Source organism: Ahaetulla prasina, chromosome 2 (assembly GCF_028640845.1).
Source record: "Ahaetulla prasina isolate Xishuangbanna chromosome 2, ASM2864084v1, whole genome shotgun sequence".
In the NCBI taxonomy this organism is placed as follows: domain Eukaryota; kingdom Metazoa; phylum Chordata; class Lepidosauria; order Squamata; family Colubridae; genus Ahaetulla; species Ahaetulla prasina.
Window position 1 is genome coordinate 39511498 of NC_080540.1, and position 16554 is coordinate 39528051.

General features: G+C 41.8%; 2 long non-coding RNA genes across 2 annotated transcripts in view; one reads left to right on the forward strand and one right to left on the reverse strand.

The window, feature by feature from the left end:
- Nucleotides 1–293: 293 nt before the first annotated feature.
- The window catches only part of LOC131190150 (uncharacterized), a 38591-nt gene continuing 22330 nt past the window's right edge, over nt 294–16554 (reverse strand). The window contains exons 4-6 of the long non-coding RNA XR_009153236.1: nt 10765–10961; nt 2271–2974; nt 294–1968 (exon numbers count right to left, since the gene is read on the reverse strand). This is a non-coding gene — a long non-coding RNA (uncharacterized LOC131190150). The remainder of the gene's footprint in view (nt 1969–2270; nt 2975–10764; nt 10962–16554) is intronic.
- The window catches only part of LOC131190151 (uncharacterized), a 29942-nt gene continuing 20837 nt past the window's right edge, over nt 7450–16554 (forward strand). Inside the window, exon 1 of the long non-coding RNA XR_009153238.1 lies at nt 7450–7542. This is a non-coding gene — a long non-coding RNA (uncharacterized LOC131190151). The remainder of the gene's footprint in view (nt 7543–16554) is intronic.

Below are 16554 nucleotides of genomic sequence, written 5' to 3' on the forward strand. Positions count from 1 at the left end.
CATTGAAAATAATGGAATTTTGCAATTGGAATATGGTATTTCATCAAATCACCTGGGAAGATGGCAGCTGCAACTTTAGTAGGATAGAAATTGGCAGAAAATTATGGGTGTCAGCTTGTATTAAAGGCCCTGGAAAGCATATCCAAGCTGCCATTTGCCTTTATTTTTATTTATTTATTTATTTTTATTTATTTGTCACAACAGTATATATAAGCATAAGCATGAAAATAACTATATAATATATAAGCATATATATGAGCATAAGTATGTAATAACTATATTAATTGGATATAATGAAAGGAAACAATAGGACAGGAACGGTTGGCACATTTGTGCTCTTAGGCACACCCCTTAAAAACCTCTTAGGAATGGGGTGAGGTCAATAGTAGAGAATTTTTGGTTAAAGCTTTGGGGATTTTGAGAAGAGACCACAGAGTCAGGTAGTGTGTTCCAAGCACTAATAACTCTGTTACAGAAGTCATATTTTCTGCAGTCAAGATTGAAACGGTTAACATTGAGTTTAAATCTATTGTTTGCTCTTGTATTGTTATGATTGAAGCTGAGGTAGTCTTCAACAGGAAGGACATTGTAATAGATGATTCTATGAATTAAACTCAGGTCATGTCGAAGGCGGCAGAGTTCTAAGTTTTCTAAACCCAGGATTTCAAGTCTGGTGGCATAAGGGATTTTGTTGTATTCAGAGAAGTGGAGAACTCTTCTTGTAAAATATTTCTGGACACGTTCAATTGTATTGATGTCTGAAATGTGGTATGGGTTCTAGACAGGCGAGCTGTATTCAAGAATTGGTCTAGCAAATGTTTTATAAGCTCTGGTTAGCAATGTAGTGTTTCTGGAGAAGAAGCTATGTAAGATTAGATTTACAACACTTAAAGCCTTTTTTGCGATGTAGTTGCAGTGGGCTCTGGCACTTAGATCATTGGATATGAAAACTCCAAGGTCTTTAAAAGGGTGGGGGTCATCTGTAAGGTAATGTCCATTGAGTTTGTATTTAGCGTTTGGATTCTTTTTTCCAATGTGTAAGACAGAGCATTTGCTGGTTGAGATTTGGAGTTGCCAAGTTTTTGACCATTCTGACACAAAGTCAAGGTCTTTTTGAAGGGTAGCTGTATTGTTGGTAGTGTTAAATAGTTAAATAGTGTTAAATATTTTGACTTCGTCAGCAAAGAGAACACAATTAATACCTTCCCCAGCCATAAAGTATTAAAAAGAAAGATGGCCCAAGCTATGGTAGAAGATGATTCCAGCATCAAGTGCATTTTTTGATGAGGCTCATACTTAATGCGTGACCCATTAAGATTGTGCTCAGCTTGATGATTCACATCCAAGTCTCTTCATACATTTGGACTGATTTCAGAAAACACAGGGGTGAGAGATAATTGCCAACCACATGCAGGATCTGTCAAGCTATAATTAACACGCTTCGTTTATTCTTATTGCTTCACTCAGGCTACTTACTGTGTGTTTTAATTGGAAAACAATTTACCAGTACACTCTTAAACTGTAATTCATATTTTATGTGTGTTAACTAGATGATGCACCACCACATTTGGATTAAGGAAGACAATCTCGGTACTAAATATAGAAGGAGATACTGACATACTGTGAACTTTAGCAATTAAATCTCTATGTGGAACCTGCTCAACTGTTCTTTCCATTTCAGCCAAAGCTCTAAGCCTTAGGAATCTTGCATGTCTAAATTTGCATTTATTATATACTTTAGAAGTCTTTTAGGATTAATTTACTCAGAAGAGACTCATCATCATGGCTCTTTCCTCGATCTGGTTCCAGGAGTTTACATCCTGAAATATGTCATACGCAATCAGAAAGGTTGTAACTTCAGTCCAATATTCAGTCCCTAAGGTATCCTGCAAGCGATAGGTCCAGACATGTTTTTTTCCCCACTGGCAGGCTGTTAGAGAGGGAAGAAAGAACAACACGGACAAAGAGCTGGAAAAAAATGGGATAAAAAAGAAATTAAGAAATAAAAAAGGCTGCAGTGCAGCTTTCATCTTTTCTACTATCATCTCTCTTTTTCTACTAGATATGATGCTAATTTCGTTAGGTCCCCATTTTCTTCTGGTATGTGTGCCCCAACAGACTGTATCTGAGTGACTATTTTAAAAAATGCTCTCTTCTGCTGCCAGATAAGTGCCATTGGTAATTTGGAGATAACTGTTTGAAATAGTGGCTGGAGTGTTGCCCTTGAGCCTGAGAAATGTGGGTTTGATCCAGGGGTGAAATCTACTTACCTTCGCTACTGGTTCAGAAGTGTGTGCGCTATCTTCACGTCCAATTTTTGACCTTCTGTGAATGTGCAGAGGGTTAAAACTAGGAAGTAAGGACCAGCTGTGCTGCCACCGCTACTGGTTCGCCGAACCACATGCCACTGGCGCTACTGGCTCAGACAAGCCGGACAAAACCGGCAGGATTTCACCACTGGTATGATCCCTTGCTTTAGCTTGAAACTCCTTCAACTCAATTATCCAGAAAAAGCGGCAAGCATCTTGTAGAGCAGTGGTTCTCAACCTTTATAGTGCTGTGACCCCTTTAATACAATTCCCCATGATGTGGCAACCCCTTTAATACAATTCCCCATGATGTGGCGACCCCAACTGTAAAATTATTTTCGTTTTGAATTTATCGCGCCTGAAGCCAGATTAGGCTAGCGATTGGGAGTGATTGCAGCTGGTTTGAGAGGGAGACATCAGAGCAAAGATTTCTCTCTTTTTTAATTCATTGTGCCTGAAGCCGAATTCGGCTAGCGATTTGAAGAGCCTGCAGCTGGCTTGTGGAGTCAACCATTGGAGCGCGATTCTTCGACTCGCAAGTATACTTCCCATATTTCCGATGGTCTTAGGCGACCCCTGGCAAATCGTCATTCGACCCCCAAAGGGGTCCCGACCCACAGGTTGAGAACCGTTGTTGGAGAGCAATGTATGCTGTAGAAATATTCCTACAAAAAACAAAACAAAACCAAACCCAGATGATCTTAAGCAAAGAAGAAGAACCATGTACTAATGAGCTCTTGAAGAATCTGAAAAGTGGATTTGCCAGTCTTTTCAATAGTCTTTTCACCTCATTTCGGACATTAATACAATTGAGCGTGTCCAGAAATATTTTACAAGAAGAGTTCTCCACATCTCTGTTCACAACAAAATACCTTATGCCACCAGACTTGAAATTCTGGGTTTAGAAAATTTAGAACTCCGCCGCTTTTGGCATGACCTGAGTCTAACTCATAAAATCATCTGCTACAATGTCCTTCCTGTTGAAGACTACTTCAGCTTCAATTGCAACAATACACGAGCACACAATAGATTTAAACTTAATGTGAACCGCTCCAATCTTGATTGTAGAAAATATGACTTCAGTAACAGAGTTGTTAATGCCTGGAATGCACTACCTGACTCTGTGGTCTCTTCCCAAAATCCCAAAGCTTTAACCAAAGACTATCTACTGTTCACCTTACCCCATTCCTAAGAGGTCTGTAAGGGGCGTGAATAAGAGCACCAGCGTGCCTACCGTTCCTGTCCTAAAGTTCCCTTTGATTTTATCCAATTTGTACGGTTATTTCATGCTTATACTTATATATACTGTTGTGTTTGACAAATAAATAAATAAATAAATAAATAAATAAATAATAAAGCCAAATATTTTCTCTATCTAATGGGGATGACATATTTCTGAATCATAAAAGATCAAAGACGAGTAAAGGTGAAGTCGTCTTGGAAATGATTTTGACTTTTGCTAGCTTGATGAAAAGCCAACATGATGGAAAGAGTTTGTTTGCTTTCTTTGGGAATTTTGGATCATTTTTTTTGTCTTCCTAGTCTAACCAATGGGATTTCCAGGCAATCTCCCAATCATAAGTAGGGTTGAAGCTGCTGAGCATTAAAGAGTATCTAAATGCTGTCATCTACTTGGGAAATATAACTCAGTATCTCTTTTTTTTCAAAAGAAGGAAGAATGACATCATCTGGAAATTCTAACTTGTGGCAAATGAATAAGCAATAATAGTTTTCTCATTTTACTATTGTTTGTGATATGCAGGGAAGAAAATAAAGGAAAAAATAGATTTACATGGACTATTCAGATTTTACTTGATTTATATGCACAGATATTTTTTGTCATATTAGGGAAGGTCATGACCAAGGCAGATTTTTATGGATGAATAACTTTTAAGGTTCCTGATAACCTCTTCTTAAACCTGTCTTCAAACTGGATTTCAATTGGAAAATTGGATTTCGATTGTAAAAAGGATGATTCTACTCAGAGGACATTCAGGTAGAATCCAGTGTGCTTATTAACTTCAGATGCCTTGAAAATCCACAACAAAACACTAGAATAGTTTTTTAAAATAAACCTGCACTAAGAGACAGGCATTTAAAATATAATGGAAAAACAAGAAGCAAGTTTTGAGACTATCCAATTGTTAGACAGAGTCTGCCGTAGCCAAATTTTAGTTGCTATTGCTTAGATTAAAATTCATTCAGTTAGGTAAAATTGAGGGAATCCCATTAAATGCCTCACAGTAGTGATATTAGACTGAGTTATTTCTGAAACAAATTAAAGTCTAATTCTAATCTGTATCTCCAAAATTCTGGAAGTTATGAAGTTTGTTCCCTTCCTTGAAATACATTATGTTCATTGCATGCCCAAGTTAAAAATAAATTATCTCAAAAGGAGGATGAGATGTCTTGTCATTGATGTGTTGTGAATATATTTGATTGCTGCTGAGACCATTTTTTAAAACTTCTTAAAAATCCATATTGTTTACATTGATTGAATCTGTTAAGTGTTTGATTAGGCTGTCTAGGTCCCCACAGCATAGTTAATCTCAAGGGTAGCCAAATGGTTTACATATAGAGTAATAGAAATACTATTACTGAAAATCTCATTCAAAGTCATGTTTGCTGTCCATTCCATTAACAACTTTTCTAACAATTGCTGTCTTGGACAGAGGTGGATAGCTTTATTGGCTTCAAGACTGCATCAGGCACTATGTCTGTCAACCCTGGAGGCCATATTTTTCTTTGGGTCTTCAGGGCTGTCATATTTAGTGCTGTGGGAAACTGGGAGGGGGGACTACATGTCGTGGTAGAGATATCTAGCCATAATAACATTCCTTTCTTAGAGTCAAGGACATTTGCCCTGCACATGGAGTGGCATGACTGAGAGGCATCTCCAGTTGGGACGGTGCATTGATTGGACCATGTAATGGACATGTGGGTGCAGGGGAAGGGACTTGAACTTTCTTTTGGGTGTGGAAAACCTGGAAGCTTTCAGATTCGGGTTTTCCCAGATGTGCCAATATGACATCTCTAATAAAATGGAACTTCGAAGAACATCTAGCCTCGGTGTCTTCTTTTGTTGTGGTTGTTACTTGGAACCCTGACAATGTCACTATCTTACAATTCCAAACATAGGTGACCAGTAAAACCACTATGATTTCATATAAATCATGACATCGTTCAAAACATACTGGAAGTTTTGTAAGTTGTGTGATGTCCTGATGAATCTTTTGTCCTTCCATGGATGTCTAAAACTTTCTTTCTTTCCTGCCTGCCTGCCGTCTTTCTTTCTTTCTTTCTTTCTTTCTTTCTTTCTTTCTTTCTTTCTTTCTTTCTTTCTTTCTTTCTTTCTTTCTCTCTCTCTCTCTCTCTCTCTCTCTTTCTTTCTTTCATTCATTTTCAGGGTCAACCTTGTATCTCATATTGTTTAGGAAATCTCTCAACTATCATGAGCAGTTTGAGGAGGTCATGGGAACTGTACTGTTGGATGTAGACCAATGTGTGGAGTACTCAATACCTAGGTACCAAATATTTAGATATGTGAGAATTCCAAGGATGTAGTGAAGGAATCTAAAAAGATATTGTACAGTTTGAGCTTTCATGTGTTTTTTTTTTCAGGCATAAACTACATTCACTCATTGTTCCCATATGAATAGCCATTAGCTACGGGGGAACAATCCATCAAATCTTTCCTACAGTGAATGAACAAAATTGGATGCTAAGTATCATTCTTGAATGCAGGCTTTGGTAGTATCAGCCAAACACTGTCATGCATCCCTACACTGAAGCTATTTTTTTCCTGACTTTTATTTATCTTCATGCTCAGGAAAGACCACAAAATAATCTATGGGGATCATAGGTCATGAACAACAAGGTATAGAAACTGGGACACAAGAAGTTGTTTATCCATTCTTACAAATGAGTGTCATGATGCAAGAAGAGAAAATAGGAAGGCAGCAACTGGCTTACATAGATGGTTTTGCTGGGCAGAGTTTAGGTTCTCTGGCAAGGGCCTAGATTTATCTTCACAAAAGAGTCCTGGGAAGAGGCATCTTAACAAAGACTCAGAAGAAAGTGTTGGCCAGGCATCTCTCCAGTCTTGTCTTCAGAGTGCTGAAGTCCAAAAGGGAGAAGGAAGAATATGCAGCCAAGTACTAAGGCCAAGATAATGGGACACAAAAGGAAAAGCAGAAAGCCAAAATGGGAACTAAGTCTTTCACACAAAAACTGCCAACAAAGACATTAGTAGATGATACCACTTAAAACCTCAGATGTTTCTATGCCAACGAACAGAATATGGGAAATAAAGAGGGAGAATAAAAGACCCTACCTCAGATAGACAAATAGGATATGCTAGGCATCACTGAAACCTGGCAGGTTGCTATTCATGATCGGCCTACAGCCATGATGGTGAACCTATGGTAGGCATGCCAGAGGTGGCACGTAGCACCCTCTCTGATGGCACAGGAGCTATCACAGGGTTGAAATCTAATTTTTTTTGCTACCTACACTGTGGGTGTGGCTTGGTGGGTGGGTGTGTCCTGTGACTGAGTGGGAGTGGCCAACTCAATGTCATTCACAGCCATGCCCACTCAGTCACAACCCCCCCCCACCAAGCCACGCCCTCAGAACCCAGTAGGGAAAAAAATTCTTTCCCCTTTCCCTTGCCACCTGTTCTCCCTTCACCCAGGCCCCAGAGCCGCCACCTGTCTCAACGGGGTCGGGGAATGTACCATTCCCCAACTCCGGCCTTTCTCCAGAGCTGCCGCCCACTCACCACCCGCTTGCCGCCTGCTCGCCCTTCGCCTTTGGTCAGGGGCCGGGGCCCAGGGATGCCCCATTCCCTGAGGCCCCGGAGTCGCCCCCTGCTCGCCGCTTCCTCAATCGGGTCAGGGAATGCACCATTCTCCGACACCAGCCATGTCCCGGAGCCGCCGCCCGCTTTTCCTTTGCCACGCGGCATATACTTACTTTCTTCCAGCGGCTAGCTGCCGGGAAAGGCAAGCATCCAAAAGTTACCTGAGTTCCTCTCCTTGAATATGCCGCCTTGTTCTATGCGCTGGCTGCGCAAGGGCACACCCAACCTGCCGCTGATAAATAAATGAAATAAACGGGTGTGCGCTTGCGCAGTCGGTGCATGGAAAACGCAGCAATGGCAGCGGCAGTTTCAAGGAGAGGGACTCTAACTTTTGGACTCTTGCCTGTCCTGGCAGCCAGCCGCTGGAAGAAAGTAAGTATATGCTGTGTGGCGAAGGAAGAGCGGGCGGCGGCTCTAGGACAAGGCTGGTGTCGGGGAATGGTGCATTCCCCGACCCAGTTGAGGCAGGCGGCAAGCAGGGGGTGGTTCCGGGGTCTCAGGGGAATGAGGTATCCCTGGGCCTTGACCAAAGGCGAAGGGGGTACTGGCGGTGAGCGGGCAGCAAGTGGGTGAAGGAAGAGCGGGCGGCGGCTCCGGGGAAAGGCCAGAGTCAGGGAATGGTGCATTCCCTGACCCGGTTGGGGAAGGCGGCGGCTCCGGGGCCTCGGGGAATGGGCCCCGGCCCCTGACCCGAGGGCGAGCAGGTGACGAGCTGCCTTCCCGGTGTTCCGGTGTTGTGAAGGCTGGACTGTGGGCCGTGGACTGGTTTGGGGGCGTGGCCAGCCAGCGATTGCTACCGGATCGGCGAATCAGAACCAAACTCCGCTAGCTACTCACCCGATCCGGTCCGATCCGGTAGCATTTCACCCCTGAGCTATCACCACAGTTTAGCTCCACTGCACATGCATGCGCACCTTCCTCCAGCCAGCTGGTCTTTGGGTCTCTGCCATGTCTGCGCAGGGGGTGGGGCATGTGTGTGGGCCCGCACGTCCATGCATGGGGCTATGGGGTGCGTGCAGGGGGCTTCCTCCAGTGCAATTCAGTATTGGTTGGGTTTGCATGGAAATAAGTTATGAGAACCTGTAAAATTAGAGATACTTCTAGAAGGATGACCTTTCTAGATAACGGACAAGTTATTGGATAGAACAGCGACAGGAGTAATAGAAAAAAGGCAAGAGAGACTTTGGTGTTGATTTTATGTGATCTTTGAAGGACTGAAGGCAGACACTCACTCTTTTTTAAAAAAAACAAGTTTTTTATTTTTTTATTTTTTACAAACATATCAGTGTGTGAACAGTGTGATACCTGAGTAACATATATTTCATACAAGAAAATTAGTATTAATCATATTTGTTTCATTTAACAAGCTTATATAATACTAGTAATAATACACATCTTTATATTAAGTTATAATCTTTCATTGTTTAACTATTCAATATTTCAATTTTGTTCTTTTTGGCCGCGAAAGAAGCAGCCCGGTGGCCAGGCAAGGTGCATGGGGGATTAAATTAAGACACCCCTCGAAAAGAAGGCCTAGCCGTTTTTTCAGAGGTCAAAAGAAAATAAGACCCGGTCGTACTTTTGAAGAAACACACACACACATGCACACACAGGCACACACACATTCTTGCATTAACAAATATAATTATTTTTTCATTTAATACCCAATGTTCCCTTAAGTTTAGATCTCTCACTCTGTCCATTTATTTATTTAATCACGTTTACTGTATATAGCTGTGCATCTCACTAAAAGTGACTCTTTTATACCCTTCTCTTCCATCTAGAAATCACTTGAAGGGACATCTAGGTTGATAAAATTGAATGACTACAATCTGAAGAAAGATTTTATAGTCTGAAGATGTGTTCCTCTGTAGTAATACAAGATAAATTAGCTGTATTTTCTGATTTAAGTACCTTTTTTGGGGGTTTTGTGACATGCTAACATAATAATCTGTGAACTTTGCAAATAGCAAAAGACAAACTGAGGACCAGGGTGAAATCCAGCAGGTTCTGACAGGTTCTGGAGAACCGGTAGTGGAAATTTTGAGCAGTTTGGAGAACCGACAAATACCACTCTGGCTGGCCCCAGAATGGGGTGGGAATGGAGATTTTGCAATATCCTTCCCCCAGGAGTGGGGTGGAAATGGAGATTTTGCAGTATCCTTCCCCTGCCATGCCCACCAAGCCACGCCCACCAAGCCACGCGCACAGAACCGGTAGTAAAATATTTGGATTTCACCACTGTTGAGAACTAATGATCTTTCTGTTTTTACAGCCAACCACACATTTCTTTATGTTTCAAAATCTTCCCACTTAGTTAAATTTAAAAACCAGCACACTCTTGTGCTTGAGTCTAATAAAGGTATTGCCTTAATATGGGTTTTGCATTTGTTTATCTGGTCATGCATCAGTGTAGGTTATTCTTGTTCAACCATTGTTATTTTTTATTAAAATGGTTATTTCCTTGTAATTATTAATAATTGGTTATTCGTATCTATTAAATGCACATTCTTCATTTCATTTGCTGCCAGAAGCTCAAAGACACACACATGATTCTCTTCCTTTCTCCCCCCATCACCCTCATTTTGGGCTTGAAATAACTCTTTTGGGAAATTATGCTAAGAAAAAGTGTGTGGCCCAAAGTGAATCAGGTGGGCTGATGGCTGAGCAAGACTTTGAACTGAGGACTTTTTTTTTGTTTACATTTATATCCCGCCTTTCTCCGAAGACTCAGGGAGGCTTACAGTGTATAAGGCAATAGTCTCATTCTATTTGTATATTTTTTTTACACAGTCAACTTATTGCCCCCCCAACAATCTGGGTCCTCATTTTACCTACCTTATAAAGGATGGAAGGCTGAGTCAACCTTGGGCCGGGCTTGAACCTGCAGTAATTGCAGGCTGCTGTGTTCTAATAACAGGCTTCTTTACAGCCTGAGCTATTCCGGCCCACTTCCTACATTATCCACAGCAAACACTCTTATTAATGTTATGCTATATACGGTACTTTACGCAGGATCATAAGCAGTTGGGAAGGTGCCAGCAACTTCAGTGAAGAGTTAAAAAACCATAAATGAATTGGCATCTAAAGAGACATCAAGACAGCCGATTGAGCTGCTCAAGGCGTTCAGATTTTCAGCTGGGAAACAGGAAACGTATCGCTTGACGTCCATGATGTCAACAGATGTTTTTCCTGAAAAGCTTTCCCATGCAATGTGGGTCAAATGTTGACCCATCTTACAAACAGAGATGTCTGAAGGCACTCTTGAGGTCTTTTTTCTACAGACCCTCTCTGTTTGTCTGCGTGTACGTGCATGTGAATGATTACACATCTGGTTCATATTTGATTTGAACAGATGTTTCCATCTTCAAAGCTTGCCCTATGCATTCTTTCTTTAAATCAACACTCCAAAGACAACTTGAAGGTGCTTGGCTTTTCAGAATCAAGAATACATACATACATACATACATACATATTTGTTTTCGTATATATATATTTGTTTTATATATATATAAGGTTTATTTTAACTTCTGGCTTGTCCACTTTCCTGAACACTCCTGAACACCAACACCTTGTTAATTGTGAAGTACCCACCTTCTTGAAACTTCTGGTGATGCCTTCATCGTGTCCATGTGGCGAGCATAGTTGCCTGCAAAAGACTTGTATGTGCAAGCAGTTGTTTGGGTGTGAGGACTATGTCCAAAAGGGATACCTGCTTGAAGAATTATTCTAGTTTGTAACTGGTATCATGCTGCCAGTGCTGATCATGAATCCCATTTATCCAGGTTGGGCTGTAAAAATAGAATAAGCTTGTTTTAACAGGGCAGATTTTACTCTGCCCACAAAGTCTGATCCACATATTACAGAATTCCTTTGTAAACAATGATGAGCAACAGAGTATGCTGAAAAGAAAATGCCATCAGGTAAGGCAAGTAGATTATCCTCTCTTTAGATTCACTTTCACAGAGAAAAATGAAACTGTCAGGTCAGCTATAAATATTTAGACACAAAGATTGCTTTTCGGGGCACTAGGAAATCGGAACAGTGCTGAGAAGCGAGGTCCTGGAAGATAACAACTGAAAAGCAGCACATCAATAGCAACCGTTATTCAAAGAACACAATCTTTGTGATTGAGCTATTGTCTTTGTAGTGTCACCCTCTTTACCTCGTCAGCATGCATATCAAATACATTGCTACAGCCAATCAATCTTCATGGTTTTAATTGTCTCCTAGTGGGATATAACGTTGTTATGGTATTATTGTACAATGCCTTGAGTTGGTGGGAGGGAGGGAGGGAGGGAGGGAGGGGAGGAGAGGGGGGAGAGGGAGAGAGATATCTTGTTATATGAATGTTTATATTGCAATGAGCATGAATTTATATAATACCGTGTTTTCCCAAAAATAAGACCCTATATTTTTTTGAACCCTGAAATAAACGCTTGGCCTTATTTTCAGGGAGGTCTTATTATTTTGGGGTGTGTGGAGCAAAATGGGGCTCCTCTTGCCATCTTACCTGATTTCCAGCTCTGTGTTTAAATATTTTCGGGCAGGGCTTATTTTCGGGGGAGGCTTATTTTAGCGCCTGCGCTCAAAAGCCTGATTGGGCTTATTATCAGGGAATGTCTTATTTTCAGGGAAACAGGGTAGAGTTGAATCCCTATATCCTTTTAAGTTTGTTTCTGCTGCTTCTGGTACTATAATAAACCATCTATACCTCAACCAAATGGTCTACTGATCTTTGGTTTAAATGATTGTTTGGAGAAATTTCTGAGAGAGATTTGTCCTACAACAGAAATGCCGAAGAAGCTAAATAAGGTCTAGAGCTTGAAAGTACAATTTTGCTCTTGCTTCACTATGATAAAACTCTCTCTGTTTTTGGAGTGAAAGATGGCTTTAGATGACACACTAAAGCCATACTCCAAAATTCAGGTGGAGCCAGGACAACACAAAACTTGCTTTCATTCACTTTTTCAAATTTAACGTATACAATTATTTAATCAAATGCATTGTTGAAGTTGATTTCATGCCTTTTCTTATTTTCCTCTAATCTCACAGCAAAGATTTTGGTTTGCTGACAATTTCTGGAAGAGTGACAAAGGTTGTCGTGTCCCACTCCTCCGCTGACGGCCGGGTCAGGGAAATCCGAATCAGGCTTGCCTCTGCAGCTCTGCCCAAAGTCCTAGCAAAGTCCTCAGAGCAGACAGGAGACCAGAAAGTGACTTCAGCAAGATAAGTTCGACTTTGCCTGACTCAGAGACTGCCAGAAAGCAGATCCTTTATATAGGCCATGGGGTGTGGCTCCATGACTCAGCACTCATTAAGGCCTGCCCCTCCCTTCCTTCTGTTGCCTCCGCCTATCCAGTCTTCTGATGCGAGGGTCACTCCAATCAGCAGCTGTTGGAAATAAACTTTCCTCAGGCTCACATGCTGTGGAGGAGGGGGAGGGGTCTAGCTGCTCCATTTGCCTGGGCATGGGCTGGGGCTGGGGGGTGCTCCCTCCTCTGCAGCCTGCTTGGGCATGGAGCCAGGGCTGGGACCAGGAGGTGCCCCCTCCTCTTCAGCTTGTCTGGGCATGGAGCCAGGACTGGGGCCGGGAGGCATACATTCCTCCGTGTTCGGGAGCAGATAAGAAGGCCCCGGCTGCTGTGAGAGCGGGCAAGACACAACAAAGGTCATGTCAAAGCCTTTCATAAGGCTGAGAAGACATGGTTTTGCAGGAGTGTGTTAGAGCTGATGCAGTGGCTGTTTTGATGAATTGAATTATGGGCTATGAGTTTTATGTATTTAATTATGGTTTTTAATATGTTTTTAAATTTTGTTTCTCGTTTTTAAGTTGTATTATCTTTTGTTGTTTTTATATTTATTTTAATTGTTTAAGTTAAACCATTTGCTTACATCACCATGTGTGTGTGTGTGTGTGTGTGTGTGTGTGTATGTGTATGGGAGATGGGTGACTATATCAATTTAAGTAATAAATAATTTTTACTGCCCTATCCTTTGGCATTCATTTGACCCATTCTAGTGATCATTTCCATCAGTGATCTGTTGATCCGGTGGAGATTACGAGATGAGACAGATCCAGAATTCATTCTTAACCCTAACCAATGAAAAAGAGCCTCCCCTAAGTCCATCTTGATGCCAAAGCAGACATGAGATTTACTGTGCAACTGCAGTTAACATGTTAAATATCAATATCAGTTTAGGAAATGGTGTGGCATAACGTAATCTGGATTCCCAGGAGGGAGGGGCTGCATTCCAAAGAGCAAAGAGACAATGAAGTTTAGATGATTTGGTTGGGAGAAAGAAAGTTAAGAAGGTTCCTCCCTAACAATTCTCAGAATATATCTATAGAGATGCAAATAGTTGCTTTAATTTCGCAAGGTCTCTGTCTATAGGTGAAGAATAATGAAGGAAACTGCTCAGAAGTAACTCTACGTGTCTTTCTTGGGGCTGACAGCTGGAAGGAACTAAGATTAGCACATGATATACAGAGGGGGAAAGTGTCACTCTTCCTTCCCTATTTCAGTCACAGTGGAAACTTCTATTCTTCTATGCCAGAGGTCTTCAAACTTGGCAGCTTTAAGACTTGTGGACTTCAACTCCCAGAATTCTCAGCCAGCATAGCTGGCTGGAGAATTCTAGGAGTTGAAGTCCACAAGTCTTAAAGCTGCCAAGTTTGAAGACCTCTGTTCTACGTCTTCTATTGGGTATTTAATGGTGCAGAATCAAGGAGAGATCACTGGGTGACCTACTTTCTATCTATTCTGCTGCTGTTATGTACAACTGAATTTGTTTTATGTACTTTGTTAACTGAAATAACAAAGGTTGCTCATTTGGGAACTGTCTGTGCTAATCACCTACAGTGTTGTTTCCAGTGGCTTTGGAAAATTCTGTTCTTTTGATAACATACAGCTGGTCCTTGACTTACTTATTTATTTATTTATTTATTTATTTATTTATTTATTTATTTATTTATTTATTTATTTATTCGATTTTTATACCGCCCTTCTCCCGAAGGACTCAGGGCGGTGTACAGCCAAGTAAAAATTCACTATATACACATTAAAAGAGATTAAAAAAGAACATATTGTAAGGTGGCCGAAAATTTAAAACAATTTAAAAACCTTAAAATATAAATAACCCCAATAAAATTTTAATCCAGTCCCGCTTGAATAAATAGGTGCGTTTTCAGCTCACGGCGAAAAGTCCGAAGATCAGGCACTTGACGTAAACCAGGGGGAAGTTCATTCCAAAGCGTAGGAGCTCCAACAGAGAAGGCCCTTCCCCTGGGGGCCGCCAACCGACATTGCTTGGCGGACGGCACCCTGAGAAGGCCCTCTCTGTGTGAGCGTACGGGTCAGTGGGAGGCAAAAGGTAACAGCAGGCGGTCCCGTAATGACTATACCGAAGCCCACCCATCATGGTCGTAAGTTGTGACAGTCATAAATTGGGTCACCAACCCAACGTGATCAACCCAATGTTCTGACCATTTTGTGGCAGTCATTAAGCAAATGCCACGGTTCTTAAGTGAACCAATGATTCTCTATGGGCCAGTTTTGCCAAACCCCATAAGTCAATAACTATCATAAAACTTGTTCATGCGATTTCAGGATGCTGCAAATGTGTGTAAATGCAACCCAGTTGCTAAGATCCCACAAGGGGTGGGGGGACTGTCAGAACTTCATAACTGAGTCATAAGTACCGGTGGGAAGGTACATTGTAACTTTGAACAGTCACTAAGCAACTAGCTGTAAGTTGAGGGCTACCTATAGATATAGGTAATATTAATTCTTGTCTTTTCCTCCCTGCTTCTGCATTCTTTTCATCTCATTTTTTTGCCAGTTAACTGTTTGCATGTTTGCCGATTCTTAATAAACAAACATTAAACTGCATTTTTGCTAGCCGAGATGAGTGATGCAATGTCATGGACTGGGAGTGCACTGGGTTCAAATGAAATTGGAAATCACCCACAGAAAATTCCAACACCATCGTCCTATTAGTCATCGGAGGGAGAAGTAACAATGGCGATTTTCTTCTGGACACAGCTCTCTCTCCAACGGTGAAGGGTAGATTAGCTGACCATTGAAACTCCTTTTGCAAAATCATGGAAAAGTCTCATTAATTGCTATAGGACTGTTAAAACCCAGTCATGCTTAGTGACCCATTTCTCACACGCTGAGTAGTAAAACTTGTTAATTTACCCTCTCCAGTTTCAGTTGGTTGATCAGTGTCCCTTCTGTTTTGTGGCATTTTTCACAGGCAGATATGAAGTAACCTATTAAACCATTCCAAATATTTAGGACCCCTGCAGATATATGTGATACATGCTTAGCTATCTACTTCAACATTTCTCCTTGAGAAATTGTTGTTGTGAAGTTAGTTATTGACTTCACCGCCCCCCCACAAAAGAATACTGAAGAGCTACTATAAAATCTTGCAAATGAAAAGAAAGAGACTTTGCCCCATATTTGGATGTTTAGATGTGCCAAAATGCACAACAATGCCACCAATTTTCCAAATACAATATAGTAGTTGAATTATTCTGGGGGGAAAAAATCACAATGTCACAGAGTATGGCAATCACCACAAAAGTACCAAGACCAAACTCCCCAGATTCACAGTTTTGATGATTGTGTTGTGTCTGCGCCTCCCGAGCCGGGCCTCTTGCCAGAAAGTGACTTGGAAAGTGAGGGGGAAGGGCCATCAGGACTTACCTCGGGGGCACCGGCTTCCCTGACTCAGCTCCAGGAGCCAGAGGCAGGCCAGGTGGAAGAGATAACGAGGCCTCCGTCCCCTGACTCTTCCCCCCCAGGCCATGCCTCCAGACCCAGCTGATGGCAATCAGGCCTGGCTGGACCCTAGGTTTTCGTAGGCAGGAGAGGCAGGAACAACAGAAGCAGGGGTGGGGCAGGCCTAGGAAATGCTGAGTCATGGAGCCATACCCCACAGGATATAAAGGCAGCAAGAGCTGCTGTGTCTCTTCATAGAAGGCAAATTAACTGCTTAACTAAGAGCTGAAGTTTGTTCCTGGGTGACTCATCGGCGTTGAGGGAGATAATAGAGACACTTGGCAGATGCTTGCTATTTTGCTGCCAGAGCTGATAGTGCCGGCTAATTAAGCCATCGCTTGGACGGAGGCAAAGGGGGACAGAACAGATTGCCCCTGGCTCCCAGTCATGTCAACAAGCTTTGAGCACTCAGCAGCTGGCCACATTTGCGGCTGTTTACAGACTAACAGAATAATTGAGTTGGAAGGGACCTTGGAGGTCTTCTGGTCCAGCCCCTTGCTTTACCAGTTCAGACAAATGGTTGTCCAGTCTCTTTTTAAAAACTGCCAGGGTTGGAGCATCTACAACTTCTGGAGGCAAGTTGTTCCGCTGATTA